We start from the raw sequence: 22791 nt of genomic DNA on the forward strand, positions 1-22791 counted from the left end.
TCAATCCCTGGGTCAGGAAGATCCCCTGACGGAAGGTGTGGAAACCTAGTCCAGTATTTTTTTTTTTAAGTCCAGTATTTTTGCCTGGAGAATCCAGGCCTGTTCAGAGGAGCCTGGTAGGCTACAGTCCATAGTGTCTCAAAGAGTCAGACATAACTGAAGTGACTTAGAACACACTCAGAGTTCATCTTTCAGTATGGTTTTCGTTTAATCCCCCTGTTTTCATATGATGTCTTACCTATCCCTCCACCCTAGTTGTAGCTGCTATTCACAACAACATAGCGTGTAGCATTTCCACAGAGTGAACACCACCCCCCCTCCCCAACCAATGGAGACGGGGAGGCTAATTGCCTCGGAGAAGAGGGAGAACTTTTAGAAAAGTCCCTTTTAAGTTTTAAATTATTTCCCCTGGTGAGATGATTGATTCAGGAACTAAATCCAAAATTAAGCTCTCTGCTCTGCTATGGGCAGTCAGGTACACCGTGGGAAAGGCAGGGCAACTCTGGGGTCAAGGCCAGGCTGGCAGAGCTTGGGCCTCTGACCCCCACTGGATCGGAAGTCCCACACAAGCCCTGCACACCTAGCTGGAGACAGAGGTGTCACAACGTGAGGCAACAAGAACTGCAGAGCCACTGACTAGGGGTAGGGAGAAGACCCCACACCTTCAGCCACGTAGCGCCTCTGGGAGCCCCTCCTGTAGCCACTATAGGGAGTGGGGAGGCGGTGGTCCTTCCAGAGGGAGAACTTTTAAAGAAATGGACAGACTACTAGAACTACATCACCTACTAAGACTAAGCCATGATTGAATAGACAGTCTTAACAGACCAATAGCAATCAAGGAGTTTGAATCAGTAACTAAACATCTCCCAACGAAGAAAAGTCTATGAACAAATGGTTTCATGGTGAATTCTACCAAACATTTAAAGCATTAATGTCAGTCCTTCTCAAACTCTTTCAAAAGTTGAAGAAAAGAAAATGATTCCAAACTCATTTTACAAGGTCACCATTACCCTGAAAGCAAAGCCAGAAAAAGACAGACCAAGGAAAGCAAACTGCAGGTCACAGTCCTTGATGAACTGACACAAAAATCCTCAACAAAAGATTAGCAAACTGAATTCAGTGACCTATTAGCATGATCATAAGAAAACATGCACTTTACATTAGGATTTGGAAATCACCAACCCTGCTTCCAGTTTTTTAAGTTTATAAAGCCAAGCAAACTGTAAATTCTACTTCTTGAATATATTAACTGAAGAATTTTTAAATGTTCTTTGTAGGCAGGTTACAGTAGAGAATACTCAACAGATGCTGAGACATAAATTAGAAAAATAAAAAGATCCAGACCTTTTAATAGAGTGAGAAGACATTTTACAGCTTTTCACAGATGAGGCCCAGAGTTCTGACTCATTATACAGCTGGTTATTGGCTGAGCTGAAGATAAAGCTTGTGCTTCTTAGTTCTTATTCTAGACTTCTTTTGATTCTGCCACTTTGAGTCTACAAAAATAAAGTAACAAAAGATCATTTAGCAGATTGAATCTAACAGCACATTAAAAAGATCATACACCATAATCAAGTGGGATTTACCCAAGAGATTCAAATTATCTTCGATATATGAAAATCAATCATATGTAGTGTATGTGATAATATACATAATGTAGTGTATGTACACTACATTAACAAACTAAAGAATAAGAACCATATGATCATCTCAATAGATACAGAAAAAGCTTTTGACAAAAGTCAGCACCCATTCATGATAAAAACTCTCCAGAGAATGGGCACAGAGAGAGTCTTACTCAATATAATATAATAAAGGCCATATGTGATAAACCCACAGAAAACACCATTCTCAATGTTGAAAAATTGAAAACATTTCTTCTAAAATCAGGAACAAGACAAGGATGTCCACTCTTGCCAGTTTTATTCAACATAGTTTTGGAAGTCCTAGCTATGGCAATCAGAGAAGAAAAAAGGGCATTCAAATTGAAAAAGAAGTAAAACTGTCACTGTTCGCAGATGACATACTATACATAGAAAATCCTAAAGATGTTACCAGAAAACTACTAGAGCTCATCAATGAATTTGGTAAATTTGCAGGATCTGAAATTAATACACAGAAATATCTTGGATTTCTATATACTAAGAACAAAATATCAGAAAGAGAAATTAAGGAAACAATCCATTTACCATTGCATTAAAAAGAATAAAATACCTAGGAATAAACTTACCTAAGGAAGTAAAAGAGCTATACTCAGAAAATTATAAAGATACTGATGAAAGGAATAAAAAAATGACACAGAGAGATATACCACATTATTGGAATGAGAAAATCAGTGTTGTGAAAATTATTATACCACCCAAAGCTATCTATAGCTTCAATGCAATCGCTACCAAGTTACAAATGGTAATTTTTCTTTTTACATAATTAGAACAAAAAAATTACAGTTTATATGGAAGCACAAAAGATCCCAAATAGCCAAAGTAATCATGAGAAAGAAAAACAAAGCTTAAGAAATCAGGTTCCCAGACTTCAGACTATACTATACACCTAATCATCAAAACAGCATGGAACTGGCACAAAAACAGAAATATAGATAAATGAATAGGACAGAGAGCCCAGAGATAAACCCAACACCTATGGTCACCCAATCTACAACAAAGGAGACAGAACATGTAAAAGAATGAAATTAGATCACTCCCTAGCACCATACACAAAAATAATCTCAAAGTGGATTAAAGACCTAAATGTAAGGCCAGACACTTTAACTCTTAGAGGAAAGCATAGGCAGAACACTAACACAAATTGCAGTAAGAACTTTTTTGATCCATCTCCTAGAGTAATGGAAATAAAAACAAAAATAAACAAATGGATCTAATTAAACTTAAAAGTTTTTGCACATCAAAGGAAACAATATTCAAAAGGAAAGACAACACAGAATGGGAGAAAATTTTTGCAAACAAAGAGACCCACAAGGGATTAACCTCCAAAATATACAAATAGCTCATGCAGCTCTATATAACAATTTTTAAAATAGGCAGATCTAAATATATATTTCTCCAAAGAAGACATATAGATGGCCAAAAAGACTACGAAAAGATCACTAAAGATCACAAAAAAATATATGAAAAGATCAACATCATTAATTAATAGAGAAATATGAATAAAAACTACAATCATGTATCACCTTATACTAATCAGAATGGCCATCATTAAAAAATCATAAACAGTAAATGCTGGAGAGGGTGTGGAAAAAAGGGAATCCTCCTTTACTGTTGGTGAGAATGTAAATTGGTTCAGCCACTGTGGAGAACAGTGTGAAAGTTCCTTAAAAACTAAAAACACAGATACCATATAATCCTGCAATCTCATTCCTGGGCATATATCTAGAGAAAAGCACAATTTGAAATGAAACATACATACCCCAGTGTTCACTGAAGTACTATTTATAAGAGCCAGGACATGAAAGTAACCTAAATGTCCACTGTCAAAGGAATTGATAAAGAAGATATGGTACACATATACAGTGGACTATTACTCAGACATTAAAAGGATGAAATAATGCCATTCGCAACATGGATGTACCTAGAGATTGTCACACTGAGTGAAGTAAGTCAGATAGAAAAAGCCAAATATTTGATATCACTTATATGTGAAATCTTAAAAAAAAATGGTACAAATGAACTTATTTACAAACTAGAAATAGAGTCACAGATGTAGAAAACAAACTTACGGTCATCAAGAGGGAAGGGGATAAATTGGGATATTGGGATTGACATATACACATTACTATATAAATATCTGTGGTGTGTGTGTATAAAATGTATATATGGATGTGTATATAAAATAGAAACTTATAAGGACCTGCTGGATAGCACAGGGAGCTCTTCTCAATACTCTGCAATGACCGAAATGGGGAAAGAATATTAAAAAGAGTAGATATAGGTATATGCATAACTGACTCACTTTTCTGTATAGCAGAAAAGAACACTGTATATCAACTATACACCAATAAATTTTTTTAAAAAAAATGAAGCATAGAAATGTGGAATATAGATAGGCCCTAGATCTTATTCTGGACTTCTCTGGTGGTTCAGACAGTAAAGAATCCACCTGCACTGCAGGACACCTGGATTTGATCCCTGGGTCAGGAAGATCCCCTGGAGAAGGGAACGGTTACCCACTCCACTGTTCTTGCCTGGAGAATCCCATGGACAGAGGAGCCTGGCCCACTACAGTCCATGGGGTCGCAAAGAGTCAGAAGTGACTGAGCAACTTTCACACACAGTCTAAGCACACGTCTTGAAAAAGGTAACCAGGAAGCGAGACAAGGAAGATGGGAGACGCAAATCATGTTAGACAGCAGTTCTTTAAAATAACAACAAAAATTAATTGTAGAGGAGGAGAGGACAGTTTTACATACTCTTTTGACTTGGGGAAAAAGAGAAAAATGTAAAAGGTCTAGTTCATTATTTATTCATTTATTCAGTAAATATTTCTTAATAGTTACTATGTGGTATTTGCAGGGCTGAGTCCTGGGAACATGATGGTAAACAAAAATGACACGGCTCTACCCTGCAAGAGCTTACAATCCAAGAAAGGAGACTGGCATTTAGCTCAGCAATAGCAAAATTTCAAGAGCCATCTTGGGGAAATTAGAGTGGATGGGAGGAAACTTCCCCAAAGAATAATAAAAGATTTACTCAAGGGAGTGGTATTCATCTGAATCAAGGGATGAGTTAAGAGATACACATTGAAAAGACTATCCCAGATGAGAAAATCTCTCTGTCTTGACTTCTCTACAGACTCAACACAACTGGCCCATCCTCCTGCTTGGACTTAATCTACATCACTGGCCACTCTTTTTCAATCCTCTCTGCAGGTTTGGCCTCTACTCAACATTCAAATGTTGATCAGCCATACAGACCTCTTCTCTATCTGCATTCTCCTGCCACTTTATCCAGATCATTAGTTTATTTCCAGACCTGGTCTCATCACTGAGTACAAACCTATGTGTCCAAGCACCTATTTCAAAGCTCTGCCGGTTTGTTAGCCATTTCAAACATTAACCGTCTTGCCTGGGGTTGCCCTCCACTTTTCTTCCAACTTCTATGTTGAGTATACAAACTCAGGAGGAGCCAAGTTTGGTAAGGAGAGAAAGGAAGAAGTATTTAAGCTAAGATACAAGAGTGAATAGTATTTAGCTGTATGTAAAAGGAGACAGACAATACTCCCAAGTCAATCATGATCTCTATTTTTATATTATGTGGTCTCTTAACAATAATTACCCCATAAAGTACAAGTGATTTTTATTTTACTTTTAATATGTAGCGCAAATTTTTACAGAAAAAAATATTGAATAATCAAGTAATATTTAACAAGAAATATTTATTAATCTGGATTACTAGGAGGGCTTTAGTGATGCCAGTGAAGGCTCCAGGTTTAGAGATTTGTTTTTAGAGACTGGAGTTGGTTTTGCAGGTTTCTTCCTCTCCATCTAGTTTAATGAGAATAGCCAACAAAATCCTACCACAATTTGAATGAGTCATTATGAAAGCAAAGAACAAAAAAAGGCTTGCTAACTTTAAATATTTCTAGGTATATGGCCTTGCCCTCAGGCCAAAAGAATCCATTTTTTACCCAAGCCACATCTTTCACTTATAGCTTTTTGTTGCAGATACAAAGTATAATAATGAAAAGGGTGAATAGTTCAACTCTCTGATTTATAATGACAGTTTTCTGATACAGGGGAAATAAAGAATTGAGCAGATTCTATGAAGTGAAAATTCCCAATTACGTTGTTCCCTTATATTAATTAAACAGGTGCTAGCTAGTTTTCAGAGTAGAACTTCTGCAACCTTTGTTGTGCAGAATTACTTACAGTTGTTAAGTGCCATCCTCTTCTCAGTGAAAGCAGTAATACAAATCTTGACTGAGCCTCTATAAGGTACAGAGTACAACTCTACTTGGATTCCCTTGAGGAGTCACTCACTAATCTTGAGGCACCTCATCTGTTCCACCAAATTTTCATTTATTAAGAAAAGTAATCTGCTTTGGAGGGCCTCCAATATTTATCAAATAAACTACTGTCAAGATTATTTCAAAATCTTAGCCCAATTCACCACTGCCATCCTAGCTCATGGTTCCCCAAAGAAAAATACTTTTACTGGGAACCATGTACATTAAAAAAAATGGTCTACATTTTTAGCCTGGTATCTGTGGTCTCCCAGAAACTGGACAATCTCATCCATGGCTTAAACTAATCAAAGTTTGTGACCTCAAAACTTGAAACTTTTGACAGAAGTTTACCTCTTAGCTTCAGAATCTAACAGTGGATCAATTTCTTTTCTTAGTTCTTTGCAGGTACCTTAAAATCAACATGGCAAACACAGAACTTGCTATCCTCAACAAATCATTCTTTCATTTATATCCTCTGTTTCTTTGAATGAGCATGCAGTATCTCAAACCAGAAGCCCAGAAATTATCCTGGAGTCTTTTTTCCTTACCCTTCATATACAGTCCATCAGTAAGTTCTTTGAATTCTTCTACCTAATACATCTAAAATCCTTTCTGCTTCTCTATTACCAACTCTGCTGCCCCAGTTCAGGCCCTCATCATATCTCGTCTAAACAATTTATAATAGCTTTACAAATAACTGCTTTTCTTCTATATGCCCATCCTTCCATCAGACGTAATACAGTCATGGGAGCTTGTGCTCCATACTGTCATGAGTTATCTAACTCTTAAGTCTGATCACCACCACTATCATTTTCAATGATTTCAACAGCTCCTAGTCACTATAGAATATTAAACTCCTTTGCATGACTTACAAGACCCTTTTTGATTAGACTTCCTCCTTCCTCTCCCACCAGTCTTAATCCCTTTCCTATATGACCCCAAACATTTTATTTTCCAGTTCTCAGAAAATGCCTTTGCTCACTCTTATCTCCAGGTCTGTGTACATTTGGGTTGTTCTTTGCACAGAATCCTGGCCCCTTCTTGTTCATGAAATTCTCATTTATAATTTTTCTTAAACTCTAATAATATCTGCTCTAGAAATTTTTCCTGATATTAGAATCTCCTTTCTCTCCACACATTGAGTATACTTAAAATACATAACTGTCCCTTTATAATGTTTTTTTTTCTGTGTCTGACTTCTATAAGGTTATACATTCTTTGAAATTAAGACTTTTGTTTATACGACTTTGCACCTTCATCAGTTAGGAGAGTGTTTGACATAGATGCAGTATTCTGAAGAAATTGACTCAAATGAATATATACTTGAAAATATAAGTGAGGTTGACCTGGAAGTTATTTTTACTTCAGTAGCTTTCCAACACTATCACCTCTTTTTCCAATAGCTTAAGTTGCTTTGTAAATTTAATGTCTAAATCTGATCTCTTGGCTATGTCCCTTAAAGGTAGTTTTATGACATTTCCTGTAATGAGGGGCAGGGTTATAATAATGGGAAGAACAGACGTGCGAATGCAAAGATGGATTTTTCCTTTACTCACCTTTAGAGTCCCTTTCCAGGCTTCCCAGGTGGTGTTCATGGTGAAAAAAACCCCACCTGCCCAATGCATGAGACATAAGATTTGAGTCGGGAAGACCCCCTGGAGGAAGACATGGCAACCCACTCCAGTATTCTTGTCTGGAGGATCCCCATGGACAGAGAAGCCTGACAGGGTATAGTTCATAGGGTTGCAAAGAGTTGGACATGACTGAAGCGACTTAGCAAACAGCACGCATGCATACAATGTCACTTTCAGTTGGTCACATGTGTGTCTCTGCCAAGTGCCAAGGCAGATGTGTGTTATTATTGGTGAGTTATTTCAAATCACTTATCAGGCACACTAATTGATTGGATTTTCTAAACATTAATAGGAAAGTAAAAACTAAGTGAGGAAAATGACATGAGCCAAATTTTTATCCTCTTGTGAGGGTAAGAACCAACCCAGGGTTTACAATGCACCTGCTTACAAAATTGTACTGCTCTTTACTTCTGTCTTTACGCTGGAGATTTGCCAACTGCAGGCCTAGTTAAGCCTCAAAAGAGAAGCAGTAGCCAAAGGACTGGAAATAGGGAATGTTCCCGACAAAGAGAGGCTTCCAAACTCACCTAAACAAAAACAAAAATGCAAATATGAAATGACATAGAATGAAAGAGAAAGTGCCCTGAACCCTTTGTTTCATTAGGCCAGAAGGTCCATAATTTATTTGTTTAAATTCCAATTTTTTTTCTAAGATGGCACATATAAAATCAACTACTGTTAGTGTTAGAAGAGATCCTTGGACACTGTGCAGTTGCTGTGCTGTGCTATGATGAGTCACTCGGTCGTGTTCGACTCTTTGCAGCCCCATGGGCTGCAGCCCGCCAGGCTCCTCTGTCCATGGGATTCTCTGGGAAAGAATACTAGAGTGGGTTTCCATGCCCTCCTCCAGGGGATCTTCCCAACCCAGGGATAGGACCCAGGTCTCCAGCTTTGCAGGCATATTCTTTATCGACTACCCACTCCAGTACTCTTGTCTGGAAAGTTCCATGGATGAAGGAGCCTTGTAGGCTACAGTCCATGGGATCGCAAAGAGTTGGACACAACTGAGCAACTTCACTCACTCGCTCTTTACCAACTGAGCCACAAGGGAAGCTCAAGAATACCGTGGTGAGTAGCTTCTCTCTTCTCCAGGGAATTATGATCCCCGGTGCCTTTGGGCTCTGATGTGGCACCTCAGGGACCAAAAGCAAGCTCCAGCTTCTTACCATGCTCTAAGTCAAGCAGCAATCCTCTTCTGTTTCACTTGTTTGTTTAATAATGGAATAGCATTGAATGTAAATTGGTGTATCCACTATGGAAAACACTATGGACGTTCCTTAAAAAATTAAAAATAGAACTATGATATGATCTAGCAATCCTTACTCCTGTGCATACACATAGACAAAACTATAATTCAAAAAGATATATGCACCCCAGGGTCCATTGCAGCACTATTCACAATAGCCAGGATAATGAAACAACGTAAATATCCATCAACAGATGAATGGATAAAGAAGATGTGGTGTACACACACATACATACACACACACTCAGGAATACTCTTCAGCCATAAAAAAAGAATGAAATGATGCCATTTGCAGTAATATGGATGGGTTTAGAGATTATTATACTAAATGAAATAAGTCAGGTAGAGAAAGACAAATATGGGTTCACTTATACATGAAATCTAAAACATGACACAAATGAATTTATCCATGAAACAGACTCACAGACATAGAGAATAAACTTGTGGTTGCCAAAGGGGAGGGGTGTGAAAGCGGAATGGATTGGGAGTTTGGGATTAGTAGACGCAAACTATTACACATGATGGACAATAAGGTCCTGCTATATATCACGGAGAATTACATTCAAAACTCTGATAAGAATATGAAAAAGAATGTATATATACATATAACTGAATCACTTTACTGTACAGCAGAAATTAACACAATGTTGGAAATCAACTATACTTCAATAAAATAATTTTTTTTTAATTGCAATTCCCACACAAGATTTCAGTTGATAAGAATAAAAGAATTGTTTAAAAGCTTAAAATACTCTGATTTACACCAACTCCCTTGATTCATAGATGAGGAAAAACATGGACATAGTATCCCAGGACATGAATTTTAGAGCCCAGTTATCTGAATTCATACCATGTCACTGTCTATATATATATATATATATATATATATATATATATTTGTCCTTTCTGGGCATCAGTCCTCATCTGAAAAATGGGGCTCATATTGGTACATGCCTCACAGAGTTGTTCTGAGGAGTAAATGGGTTAACAGATACAGTATGTCTGGTACTCTAGCCTTCCTCTTTAACTTTTTCATTTATAAGGATCCTTGTTATTACATTGGTCTAAAATAATTCAGGATAATCTGTATCTTTGTATTCTTAACTTAATCTCACATGCAAAGACCCCTTTGCCATGTAAGGCGATGTATTCACAGATTCTGAGGATTGGAACATGCACATGTTTGCGGGACCATCACTCTGTGTATTGTAGGCAAGTATGCAAAAATATGGATAACATGCAAAATGGCTTTGTAAAAGAGGGAATGATGTGCACTGCATATGCCTTACCTAAAGGCAATCATATTTTCAAAAATACTAGACTAGCCAAACTAAGTCATCTTAGACCTGACTTGGTATGAGGTGGCTGGTTTGGATCCCTGCCCTATGGCATTCCACTGTTTGGTTAGACCAGGTCTAAATGATATAAGGCAAAGAAAGGTGGTGACTGCCTAAGTCTGTGCCATGTAAGAACCCTAAATTATTCAAGATATTTTTCTCATAATGAAACAAAATGATAAATTGCCATCCACTTCACACAATCTGCTTCAGCATGCTTTAAAGACCTGTGGGAAATGAACCAGTTTTGATCATCCTCCATTGGCTATTTCAAATTAAACTCTTTAGCAGCCAATGACAACAGGCATCATACCAACAGGTGCTTCATCCTATTTATGTCTCTTTTTCAGCCATTACACCTGGTTGACTTGGAGATCCTCCAGGGACGGCATCTGTTAGCACCGTTTCCCTTTAAATCCAGGCCCACAGTTGTTAATCTGCAAATGTTGATGAAAACCCAACCTGTACCTGTCTCCTAGCTTTGCCACCATATGCCCAATCAAATTACCTTTCACAGATGGCAGTGAAAGAAATGAAGAAATAGTCAATGCAAAAACATCTTCCTTGGCACCATTGGGGAAGTAACATATAAAACCGTCCTCCTTATCTCCTTTATTAAGTCTGATTGTCGTAATTGCTAACATGCAAAGGGGCTTTTTAAAAGGATCCCTAGAGCCTCCTTCTCCTGAGCCCACATCTCAGTTACTAAAATGAAGATTTGTCTTCAAGCATGAGAAATAAGAGTGCCCTTGAGGTGATGACATTTGAAGGAAAGGTGAGCAAGAATTAACAAGTAGGGAGATGAGAGATGAAAGCAGGGAAAATAGATGAAGTTCTCATCTGTCCATATGTATGACTGAGTGAGTGTATCTGGGAAAACAACTAGGGGCTGTTATTAAAAGTGTGAGATAAAAGAAGGAAAGGCTTGTTTCAGTCCCTTTCTGGTTACTAAGTGAAAGTTACCATCTAGGCTCAAGAGTCTAGAGCCTGCAGAGTCATAATTTATTGAACTTTAGTTGATGAGTCATTATCCGATAGATGGAAGGAAACAATTCTTGTCATATGCTATGTTTTAGAAAGGAAGCAAGCTCATAACCATTGAGCCTTACCCCAAGGAATCAGTTCTTTTGCCACTAAAGTTACAGCAATATGGCACTAAGACCAAGCGGAGAAGATGCTGGTATAAATGAGGGTTAGGCAGTTTTTAAACTTAGTGTATATATTTCCTACTTTTGTAACAAACTACTGCAAGCCTAGTGGTTTGAAATAACTCAGATTTATTATCTTACATTTCTGGAGGTCGTATGTCTGAAATGAGTTTTATGAGTCCAAAATCAAACTATGAATGAAGCGGCATTCCTTCTGGGGATGCTAAAGGACAATCTGTTTCCTTGCTTTTCCTTCTAGAGATCACCAGCGTTTCTTCACTGCGGTTCCTCCCCCTGTCTTCAGAGTACCTTGTTACTCCAACCTCTGCTTCTGGTAGCATATCTCCCTTTTATAACTTAGACCCTCTTGTCTCCTGTAAGATCCTTGTGATTACCTTGGGGTCCTCTAGACAATGCAGGATAATCTTCCCATCTCAGGATCCTTAATTTAGCCACATCTGCAAAGTCTCTTTTCCCAGGTAAGGTGACGTGCTCACAGGTTCTGAGGATTAGGATATAGATATCTTTGGGGGACCATTATTCTGTCTAGAACAGACAGATTTGTCAATAAAGGCTTTATTCCAGAAACTATAAGCCCAAAATCTACAGAAGAGAGGCAGATAACAAATGAAAGAAACAGATCAAAGAATGGTGAAAGGGGAGGTGAGCTAGAGAGTGAATAGAGTTCTATGGCTAATTTTTAAAATTCTAATTTAAAAAATTGTTGTAAATTGTATGTAATTACCGTGTGGGTGAGACAAAAAGAGGTCTCTGGTTCCTGCTTGCTGATTTGCAGCTATTGACTTAAATAAAATATTCACTGTTGAAACAAAATATTCTCTGTTCTTCAAGAGCATTTTTTGCTCAAACAAGAGAGACTCCTTCTGTTAAAATAGCCCTGTGCAAAGTTACTATATAACACAGGGAGCATAGTGCTCTGTGACAGCCTAGAGGGGTGGAGTGGGGTAGGGAGTGGGAAGGTGAGGACATGTGTATACTTATGACTGATTCACACTGTTGTATGGCAGAAACCAGCACAACATAGTGAAGCAATTATCCTTCAATTAAAAATAATTTTAAAAAATAGCCATGTGCATTCCACAGCCTATCCCACACTGACATGAATATATAAAAGGCTAAAATACAAGAATACGCAAAAAAGAAGAATGAGGTTTGAAGCCTGTGTTAGCTGAAGCCCACTGAAGACTAACTGGAAGAAACGGGCTAGGAAGGAAGCTGACAATTGCAGGAAATAAAGGGATAAATAAACAAAGATGGGGACCCTGCTCCCAGCAGGCTCAGCAGCATTTTCTGGCTTGGGGGCAGATGAGAGCCTGCTAAGTAGTTCGCAAGGATTGAGGGCCCGTAAGTTTCATAGTAGTATTGTAGCACAATGACATTATAGCACTAGTTCCAAGGATACAGGGGAACAGTAGCAACGCTGTGTTTCTGTTTGACTTTATCTTAGAGGGTTTCTGCCAGCTCCTGAAGTTTGGTATGTGCTGCATGGGTGCAGGGGAGTGAGGTGTGGTACATAACTTTGTACAGATGTGCTGAGTATTTGATCATGGTAAGAACTTAATTCATCATCATTTATGGAAATCCAGGTTAGCAGACACTCTGAAGTCCGCACCCAAATCAGAATATATGTCAAAGTTTTATATATAAAATTGGTCAAGAAAGACAACTGGGGCAGCTCATGCATGAGGGGAGCAGCAGAATTCATTTGGAATTCATATGGGGAGGAGAACACGTCCTTTTATTTAAAAATCAAAGTAAGCAAAATGAACAAATACATGAACTTTTGGCTATGAAGAGAAAGGCTCTATGCTTGTGTAGAGGGGAGAAGTTGAGACAGAGAAAAATAAAGTTACTTTCACACAAAACATAACAGAAATGTGAGCATGTGTAAGAGAAAAAGATAGAGAAGAGGAGAGAGTGGCATGCTGAGAGACACAGACAGAGAGAGACAGAACAAGACAGAGACAGAGAGACAAAGAGAGAAATTGCTTTAGTGAATGATTTGTATTGAGTAAGGGGTAAAATTATAACTTAGCTGTTTATGTTCTATGCCACTGCCTTCCAACAAGCTCTGTCAATCGTTTTCTTGCCTCTGGATGAAATCTCAAAAACATAAAACAGCCTTTCCTGTCACTCTCACATATAAGTAAATAGCCTTAATATAAACCACCCCCATTTAGTCTGGCCTAATATCAAAGCCTACTTTCTTGTGTAAGTCATCTTCTTCCCTGCCATTTTGCATCTTGGGTGGATTGAGGCTTGAAGAGCTGCAGTGGGGAGGGGAGCTAGACCAACTTCTGCACTTGGCCCTGTTCACATTCTTCTCCCTATGAGGTAGGCTCTGGTTTTTCCAGGGCTCCAGAGGATAGGGATGAGGATGAAAAGATTTACTTACTGGTGTGGTTGCCCCTGGGCTTCCCTAGTAGCTCAGCTGATAAAGAATCTGCCTGCAATGCAGAAGACCCTGGGTCAATTCCTGGGTCGGGAAGATTTCCTGGAGAAGGGATAGGCTACCCACTCCAGTATCCTGGGGCTTCCCTAGGGGCTCAGATAGTAAAGAATCTGCCTGCAGTGTGGGAGACCTGGGTTTGACCCTTCGCTTGGGAAGATCCCCTGGAGGAAGGCATGGCAACCCACTCCAGTATTCTTTCCTGGAGAATCCCCACAGACAGAGGAGCCTGGAGGCCTACAGTTCAAGAGGTCGCAGAATCAGGCATGACTGAGTGACTAAGCACAGCACAGTGGTTGCCCCTGACATTGGTGGAGAGTAAGAGAGAGCCACCCTCCTCCCTTTTCTCTCTCTCTCTCATTCAACCTTTCTCAGTAGAACTCATGTGAAATCTTCAGAAGCTCCATTCCTGTCCACTTCTCACCTGCTGTTCCCTTGTCACAGAAGATTCCACCTCTACCACCTTCAGCTGGTTGCTCATGACTTCCCCCCCAGCCTAGCATCCAGAGGTTTATCCCACAAATATCTTCCATCATGGGGTCCCCATACTCACCACGAGATCCTTTTGAGCAGGATCTTTCAAGATGAGCCATGTTCAGCTCCTACATCAATTTATATATGGTCCATGTGTAGGCAAGCAGACCAGTTTGAATGCAGACCTGTGTCTTTGCTACTACAAGCAGTTCCCCTTAAGCTTCTTCCTTTATAATATTTAGGCATAAATCATTTTCCTGAATATCACTAGGTACAGGTCAAGCTATCCAGGTGGTTTCCTAAAACATTTCTCAGGTGATATGAGACCAGAGTTAAGCCCCCTTCTACTCTTCTCTTCCAGACCCTCCAAGGACTTAGACACCTGCAATAACCTAAGCATGAGCTATTCATCTACTAGCACAAACCTTGCATATTTCATGAACAGTGGGGGAGTTCTGAGGATCAGACTTGGCAATTGTCCCTGCTCTTTTGAGCCTCTATAATTTTAGTGTTTTGTTCCATGACTTCTCACTTCCATTGCCTCCAAGTTCACTAATTCAGATCACATACCTCCAGTCTCACTTTGAGGATGAGCAAGGGTATATTACAATCAGACAAAAGCAGATGACAGGAAAACAACTGGTGTTCCCAGGATTTCAGAAGCCACTAGTGGGGTCTTGCTATGGGCCAACAGGCAGTGTATAGAGATGAGTTTGGTCCTTGTCCTGCTTTACTATATGAGGACCAGCTTTGCTAGACTGGGTTTCTCCCTGTTGGCCAAGGTTTTATACCTTCTGATATTTCAGGGCCTTGTAGGTTCATGCGTTAAAGCCACAGGAGAATAGCTCATACCACTCAGGGTCACCCAAGGCTGATTTGTAAACCAGAAAACCAAAGTGCTAATTTGCAGTGATTCAGATTCAGCTACCATTTGTTTTGAACATGCTATGTGTCAAACATTGAACTGGAGGCCTTCTTACCCATGATCCCATTTAATCCTCCCGTCAATGGTCAGGGGATGTTCTCAGAGGGAAGCCAATTTAGAAAAATGAAAGAAGTTTAAAGAGTATCTTGGAAATATGGTATCAAGGCAAAAAGAACTAGATGACCTGTGAAAGGAATCTTGTAATAGAAGGGTGCTCTTGAATCCTTTCTCTTATATACACCTGCTTATGGAGCCAGTCTCAGAAAGGAAACTCAAACTCTGTCCCACTGGTGGTGCTGGACGCCCACTGAATGTTTTCTCCAATTCTGTTCAGCATTTTATGCTGACATTTTTTGTCTCCCTACAACATCTTATTCCCTAACTTACAATCAGAGTGCCTCTGCAGAAGGAATCTAGGCACAGACACACAAGTTACATAGTAGAAAGTCCACTATCTCCTAAAAAGATGCAAATTCTTTCTTGAATATGACTTATTTCACTTTACACAATGACAAAGTTGACAACATGCCTCTAGAATAAATCCCTGGAAATCTCCTGTGCTGAGAATGCAGAGGATCCTTGGTGTCCTCTTTTTGGCTCTAGGCATGGTATGAAGAAGGGGCATAGACAGAAGAGACTCAAACTTTTAATGTTGTAATCATGTAAAGAGACTGTCCCTTATAAACTTATGCCAGAAGTTTGGTATTTTGAATTAGTTATTTAAGCATTTATGCAGTGCTATGCACTTGGTACAAGGAAATGAAAAAGTCACTACTCTCAAAGAACTCATTGTCCACTGGGGAACACAAACTCATAAAGAAATAATTTCAATGCAGTGAGCTAAAGGTTAATTGAAGTATAAACATGGTACCACCAGAGAATCAAGGTTTAGAAAATTGTATGTACATGGTCAGGGAAGGTCTCACAGCTAAGGTGACATTTGAGCAGTTTTAAATGAAGAACAGAAATTCATTGGACAGGAAGAGGAGCAGCGAAGGCAGATTTGAGAAGGATGTTTAGGTGAGGGCATTTCCAGCAGAAAGGAAAGAAACATACAATAGCCTAGTAGTTTTGAGAAATGATAGGCTATACTTAGTATGCCTAGAGCAATTTATATGAGTGGAAATAAGGATGAAAGTTAGGCAGAGTCAAATCAAAACTGACTCCTATTGTTACTATTTTAAGTTTGAATTGCATTCAGTAGCCACTAGGTGAAAAATTTAAGTAACGTAATGTCAAGAACGTATTTATGTTTTTCAGTTCAGTTCAGTTGCTCAGTCATGTCTGACTGTTTGCAACCCAATGGACTGCAGCACTCCAGGCTTCCCTAAAAGAGGTTTAACCATATGATTTATGAAAATTTCTTTCTTCTGTAACTCTTATGGAAGATTAATATATGAATGATGATATTTGTTTTAGGGAAGTATATTATTCTATCCCAGTGTTTTAAATTTTATAATAATATTGTAAATAATTATTTTGCAGTGTATTTTCTCCCTTTTTTCTAGTCTTTCCTGATTTGTCAAAAAATTAATATATAGTATATAGCTCTGATGTGGTGGGAATAGGACTGAATCTGGAATCAGTAAACTTGGCCCTGAGACTACTCTAACTCTTTCTATTATTATTATTATTTATTATTATTTGGCCATACCACAAAGCTTGTGGGATTTTAGTTCCCCAATCAGGGATCAAACCCAGACCCTCAATAGTGACAGCACAGAGTTCTAACCACTGGACTGCCAAGGAATTCCCTCTTTTTCTTTCTAGTTTTGTAACTTCACACATTTAACTTCTCTGAGATTCAATTTCCTCATTAGTGAATAAAGATATTGACATCCATCTTCTGGTTTCTTGCAAGGATTAAATTACAAACAAGTGAGACAGCCCTTGGGCCTAAAATGTCCCCTAGGACTCATCCCTAGGATTTCAATTTATGAACTCTAAGATACATTTAGATGATATTTAACAGACACTGCTAATCCTATACTGGAAAACTTGTTTTTCTGCCTTTTCTGGATGAGAGCATTGAGTTTCAGAGAATGGAAACTAGTGATGGAGCTAAAACTAAAGTCTGGACTCCAAAATTTCACACTTTTATAATTCAGAAACAATCCTATGGAATGGACTCATTCAAAATTAAAAATTATATGAAAGTGGATATGGAAACAGACTGACTTGCTATTTAAGTAAGAGAAACTCTGATGGTTAGAAGATAATATGTATTCTAACTTCTTCCCCTCTGAATGAAAAAAATTAGATCTCTTCCTTACTCACCACAAACTATACTATAACCTGATAACCTGTTCTGATGTCATCCACTGATAAAGATGGGTTTTCTGGATTAAAGAAAAATCTTGACTGAATGATAATCTTACTAAAGAGAAATATATGCATTCCTGTCTTAAACCATATGTACTAAAAAAAAATTGTCATAAGTGTTTTTGCTTGAGTTTTCAGTAGCAACACTCTAAATAAATCTGTCCACATATGTAGGAAAACAAAGGAGAAAAACTTTTTGAAAAAGTGAACAGAGTCTCACATATTAAAAACAGACTGTGTTTTTTAATTGATTAACATTCCAAGATTAAATTGAATAGAATAAGTGAGTCTAAATAAAACCATTCAGGTGGAAATGGGGAAATTTCTTTGTTAGAACTATAATAAAAATTCAAAGTAAGAAGTCCCATTTCAGAGGAAATGGTAGGTTAGATAGATAATCAAACTGATCCCTTTGCTGTAGAAAAACGAAAAATACTGAATAAAATGTACCTTTTTGAAAAACTCATAAAGAGAACAGAACAGTAGAGAAGGTAGCAAGACATAGCAGTTAAAATACTAAGCAAAGGTGTGAAGTTCTAAATCTAAGTGAAGCACGCAAGCTGCTTTTGTTCCCATAGCATCTACCAAACGTGGCACAATCAAACTCCAGATTTAACAGTGTTATATAGTAAAAGAGAAGGAAGTTGAACCTAAAGCTTTCCCATGTTAGACAGACCAGTAGGAGACCCTCTTAATATTAAGATGGAACCTCAGAAAAGTAACCCCTCAGATAAAGATGAACCAGAGCTAAATGTGTGCCCGATTCATGAAAAGATACTCAACATCACTAATTATTAGAGAAATGCAAATCAAAACTACATCAAGTATCACTTCATACCAGTCAGAATGACCATCATTAAAATGTCTACAAATAACAAGTGCTGGAGAGCATGTGGAGAAAAGAGAAACCCCCTACACTGCTGATGGGAATGTAAATTGGTGCAGTCACTATGGACAACAATATGGAGGGTCCTCAAAACACTAAAAATAGAGTTGCCCTATGATCCAGTAATCTCACTCCTGGGCATGTATCCTGAAAAAATTCTAATTAAAAAATATACATGCACCTCTAGTGTTTGCAGCAGCGCTATTCACAATAGCCAAAACGTAGAAACAAACCAAACATCTATCAAGAGATGAACTGATAAAGATGATGTGATATGAATACACACACACACACACAAACACACACACACACAATGGAATACTACTCAGCTTAGAGACTACTATACTAAATGAAGTAAGTCAAAAAGAGAAAGATAAATACCATATATATCACTTATATGTGGTATCTAATATACAACACAAATGAACTTATCTACAAAACAGAAACAGACTCACAGACATTGAGAACAGACTTGTGGTTTCCAAGGGGAAAGTGGATTAGGAGAGGGATGGACTGAGAGTTTGGGATTAGCAGATGCAAACTATTTTATATAGAAAGAATAAAAAACAAGGCCCTACTGTGTAGCATAGGGAACTACATTCAATATCCTGTGATGAACCATAATGGAAAAGAATATGAAAAGAATGTATATATATATATACATATAACATATATATATATAACTAAATAACTTTGTTATACAGCAGAAATTAACACAATATTTTAAATCGACTGTACTTTAGTAAAAGGTTTAAAAAATATATGCCCTATTTCCTCCCACCCATTTCCAAAAGGAATTCCAAATAAAGATGTACTGCAGAGGGGGAGAAAAAACTACAATCTAAAACAAAAACCCTAGAAGAGAGAAAAAAAACACATAAGCCTATTGTTATATACAGTTATTTTCTGAAAATTGAGCTGAATGTCATCTCCATTTTACCTCTGTAATTTGAAGTCTATGGCCTTTCCCATTGTATAGGTTGGCATATACCAGACATTCTGTATCTGCAGATTCACATCTATAAATCCTAAAATTTGGTCATAAAGAAAAAGTCCTTAAAACTTGATTCCAGAGTAGAATTGTTCCCAGAGATCTTCCAGAAGTGAAAACACATCCTCTCTGGAGGAAAGAGTCTTCCTACTAACCCTCTGAGTACCGTAACAAAAAAAATATTTTTAAGAACTAAGTAAATGGAGAAATGGATTACAAATGACCATGAGGAAACCTTTTGGGGGTCATCGAAATATTGATCTCTTGATTGTAATGATGATATTATGCATATATCTATGTGTCAAAATTCATCAACTTTGCATCTTAACCTATGAAGTTTATTATATATCAGTTCTCTCTCTCTCTTTTAGCTGCTAAATCGTGTCCAACTCTTGCGACCCCATGGACTGTAGCCTGCCAGGCTCCCATGTCCATGGGATTCTCCACACAAGAATACTGGAGTGAGTTGCCATTTCCTTCCATAACTCAGTATAGATTAAAAAGCAACCAAAGCAAAAAAACAAAAACAGATATAGAAGACAAAGGAGTTGTAGAGGACAAGTGATAGAATTATTTGGTCACACTAAGTTACCCATCACTGGAAATTTTTTTTTTTAAAGTATGAATAAAAATCTTTTAGGCATTTTAGAGATGGTTATATTCAAAAGACTAAACTGCATGTCATCTCACATTCTTTATCTCTGTGATTTGGAATCTATGACAATTATCATTGAAGATAACAAGGATTCTAACTTCTTCCCATCTGAGTGAAAAAAAAAAATATATATATCATAGAGATTGACACATCCCAGACATTCTGTATCCCAGATAAGAGATTGCCCATGAATAAACATTTTTTAAAACACCAGCTATTTTATGATTCTGCTATACTTCCTGCTCATATAATTCCACATGACTTTTCCAGTCCTCTTTCAAAGTTATTGAAAGAAAGTGAAAGTGTTAGTCGCTCAGTCATGTCCAACTCTTTTAACGACAACAGTCAATTATTTCAGTAACTTTAGCTGTTTTTTAAAATGTTTACTTCTCTTATAAAATAGGAAAAATGTGATACTTGTGAATCAGTGGATCAATAAACTTGAAAGACCATGTGTATAGTCAACCGCAGTTCACTTATTTGTGTTCTCTTTTTAATTAAAGCAATGTTAAAAAAAAAAGAAAAAGAAAAAAAAAATAATTAAAGCAATGTTTTACCTCAGAAGTAGCATCCTGTGAAATAGTGCTTCTTGTGAATTTATACATTTTGGTATAATGATAATTATAATTCAGTGTAGAAAACATTAAATTGAGTAGCTACAATTTATAAATAATCTTCAATTGTTCCTATTATCAATATTATAGAAATAATGTTTGGTTCAGTTGCTCAGTTGTGTCCGACTCTGCAAACCCATGGACTGCAGCCTGCCAGGCCTCCCTGTCCATCACCAACTCTTGGAGCTTGGTGTCCATTGAGTTGGTGATGCTATCCAACCATCTCACCCTCTGTCGTCCCCTTCTCCTCCTGCCCTCAATCTTTCCCAGAATCAGGGTCCTTTTCAATGAGCCAGTTCCTTACATCAGGTGGCCAAAGTATTGGAGCTTCAGCATCAGTGTCAATCCTTCCAATGAATATTCAGGACTGATTTTCTTTAGGATTGACTGGTTTGAACTCCTTGCAGTCCAAAGAACTCTCGAGTCCTCTACAATACCACAGTTCAAAAATATTCATTCTTCGGCAGTCAGCTTTCTTTATGGCCCAACTCTCACACCCACATGGTTCAGGTCACATGCTCAGTCATGTTCAATTCTTTGCAACCCCACGGACTGCAGCACACCAGGCTTCCCTGTCCATCACCAACTCCCTGAAATTGCTCAAACTCATGTCCATCAAATCAGTGATGCCCTCCAACCATCTCATCCTCTGTCATACCCTTGACCTCCCACCTTCAATCTTTCCCAGCATCAGGGTCTTTTCCAATAAGTCAGTTCTTTGCATCAGGTGGCCAAAGTATTGGAGTTTCAGCTTCAACATCAGTCCTTCCAAAGAACACCCAGGACTGATCTCCTTTAGGATGGACTGGTTGGATCTCCTTGCAGTCCAAAGGACTCTCAAGAGTCTTCTCCAACACCACAGTTCAAAAGCATCAATTCTTTGGCACTTAGTTTTCTTTATGGTCCAACTCTCACATCCATACATGACTACTGGAAAAACCATAGCTTGGACTAGACAGATCTTTGATGGCAAAGTAATGTCTCTGCTTTTGAATATGCTGTCTAGGTTGGTCATACTTTTCTTCCAAGGAACAAGCGTCTTTTAATTTCATGGCTACAGTCACCATCTCCAGTGATTTTGTAAAAAAAGAAAATAAATTCTGTCACTGTTTCCATTGTTCCCTCCCCCGCCATTTGCCATGAAGTGATGGGACCAGATGCCATGATCTTAGTTTTCTGAATGTTGAATTTTAAGCCAGTTTTTTTCATTCTCCTCTTTAACTTTCAACAAGAGGTTCTTTAGTTCCTCTTTCTTTTGGCCTTAAGGGTGGTATCATCTGTGTATCTGAGGTCATTGATATTTCTTCTGGCAATCTTGATTTCAGCTTGTGCTTCATCCAGTCTGGCATTTTGCATGAAGCAGGATGACAATATACAGACTTGATGCCCTCCTTTCTCAAGTTGGAACCAGTTCATTGTTCCATTTCTGGTTCTAACTGTTCCTTCTTGACCTGCAAACAGGTTTCTCAGGAGGCAGGCAAACTGGTCTGGTATGTCTATCTTTTCAAGAATTTTCCACAGTTTGTTGTGATCCACACTATCAAAGACTTTAGCATAGTAAATGAAGCAGAAGTAGATGTTTTTCTGAAATTCTCTTGCTTTTTCTATGGTCCAATGGATGTTGGCGATTTGATCTCTGGTTCCTCTGCCCTTTCTAAATCCAGATTAAACATCTAGAAGTTCTTGGTAAATGTACTGTCGAAGCTTAACTTGGAGAATTTTGAGCACTGCTTTGCTAGTGTGCAAGATGAGTGCAATTGTGCGATAGCTTGAGCATTCTTTGGCATTGCCTTTCTTTGGGATTGGAAAGAAAACTGACCTTTTCCAGTCCTGTGGCCACTGCTGAGTTTCCCAAATTTACTGGCATACTGAGTGCAGCACTTTCACAGTATTTGAAATAGCTTTCAGGATTTGAAATAGCTCAGCTGGAATTCCATCGCCTCCACTAGGTCTGTTTATAGTGATGCTTCCTAAGGTCCACTTGACTTGGCACTACACGATGTCTGGCTCTAGGTGAGTGATCACACCACTGTGGTCATCTGGGTCATGAAGATCTTTTTTGTCTAGTTCTGTGTATTCTTGCCACCTCTTCTCAATATCTTCTGCTTCTGTTAGGTCCACATTATCTCTG

At 38.2% G+C, this 22791-nt stretch overlaps 1 long non-coding RNA gene across 3 annotated transcripts in view; it reads right to left on the bottom strand.

Moving 5' to 3' along the window:
- Positions 1–22791, bottom strand: part of LOC139035922 (uncharacterized) — a 395918-nt gene that overhangs the window by 170138 nt on the left and 202989 nt on the right. For all 3 annotated transcript variants that reach the window (XR_011488575.1, XR_011488574.1, XR_011488573.1), the window contains exon 5: positions 1345–1496. This is a non-coding gene — a long non-coding RNA (uncharacterized lncRNA). The remainder of the gene's footprint in view (positions 1–1344; positions 1497–22791) is intronic.

The sequence above is a fragment of the Odocoileus virginianus genome, chromosome 7 (assembly GCF_023699985.2).
Source record: "Odocoileus virginianus isolate 20LAN1187 ecotype Illinois chromosome 7, Ovbor_1.2, whole genome shotgun sequence".
In the NCBI taxonomy this organism is placed as follows: domain Eukaryota; kingdom Metazoa; phylum Chordata; class Mammalia; order Artiodactyla; family Cervidae; genus Odocoileus; species Odocoileus virginianus.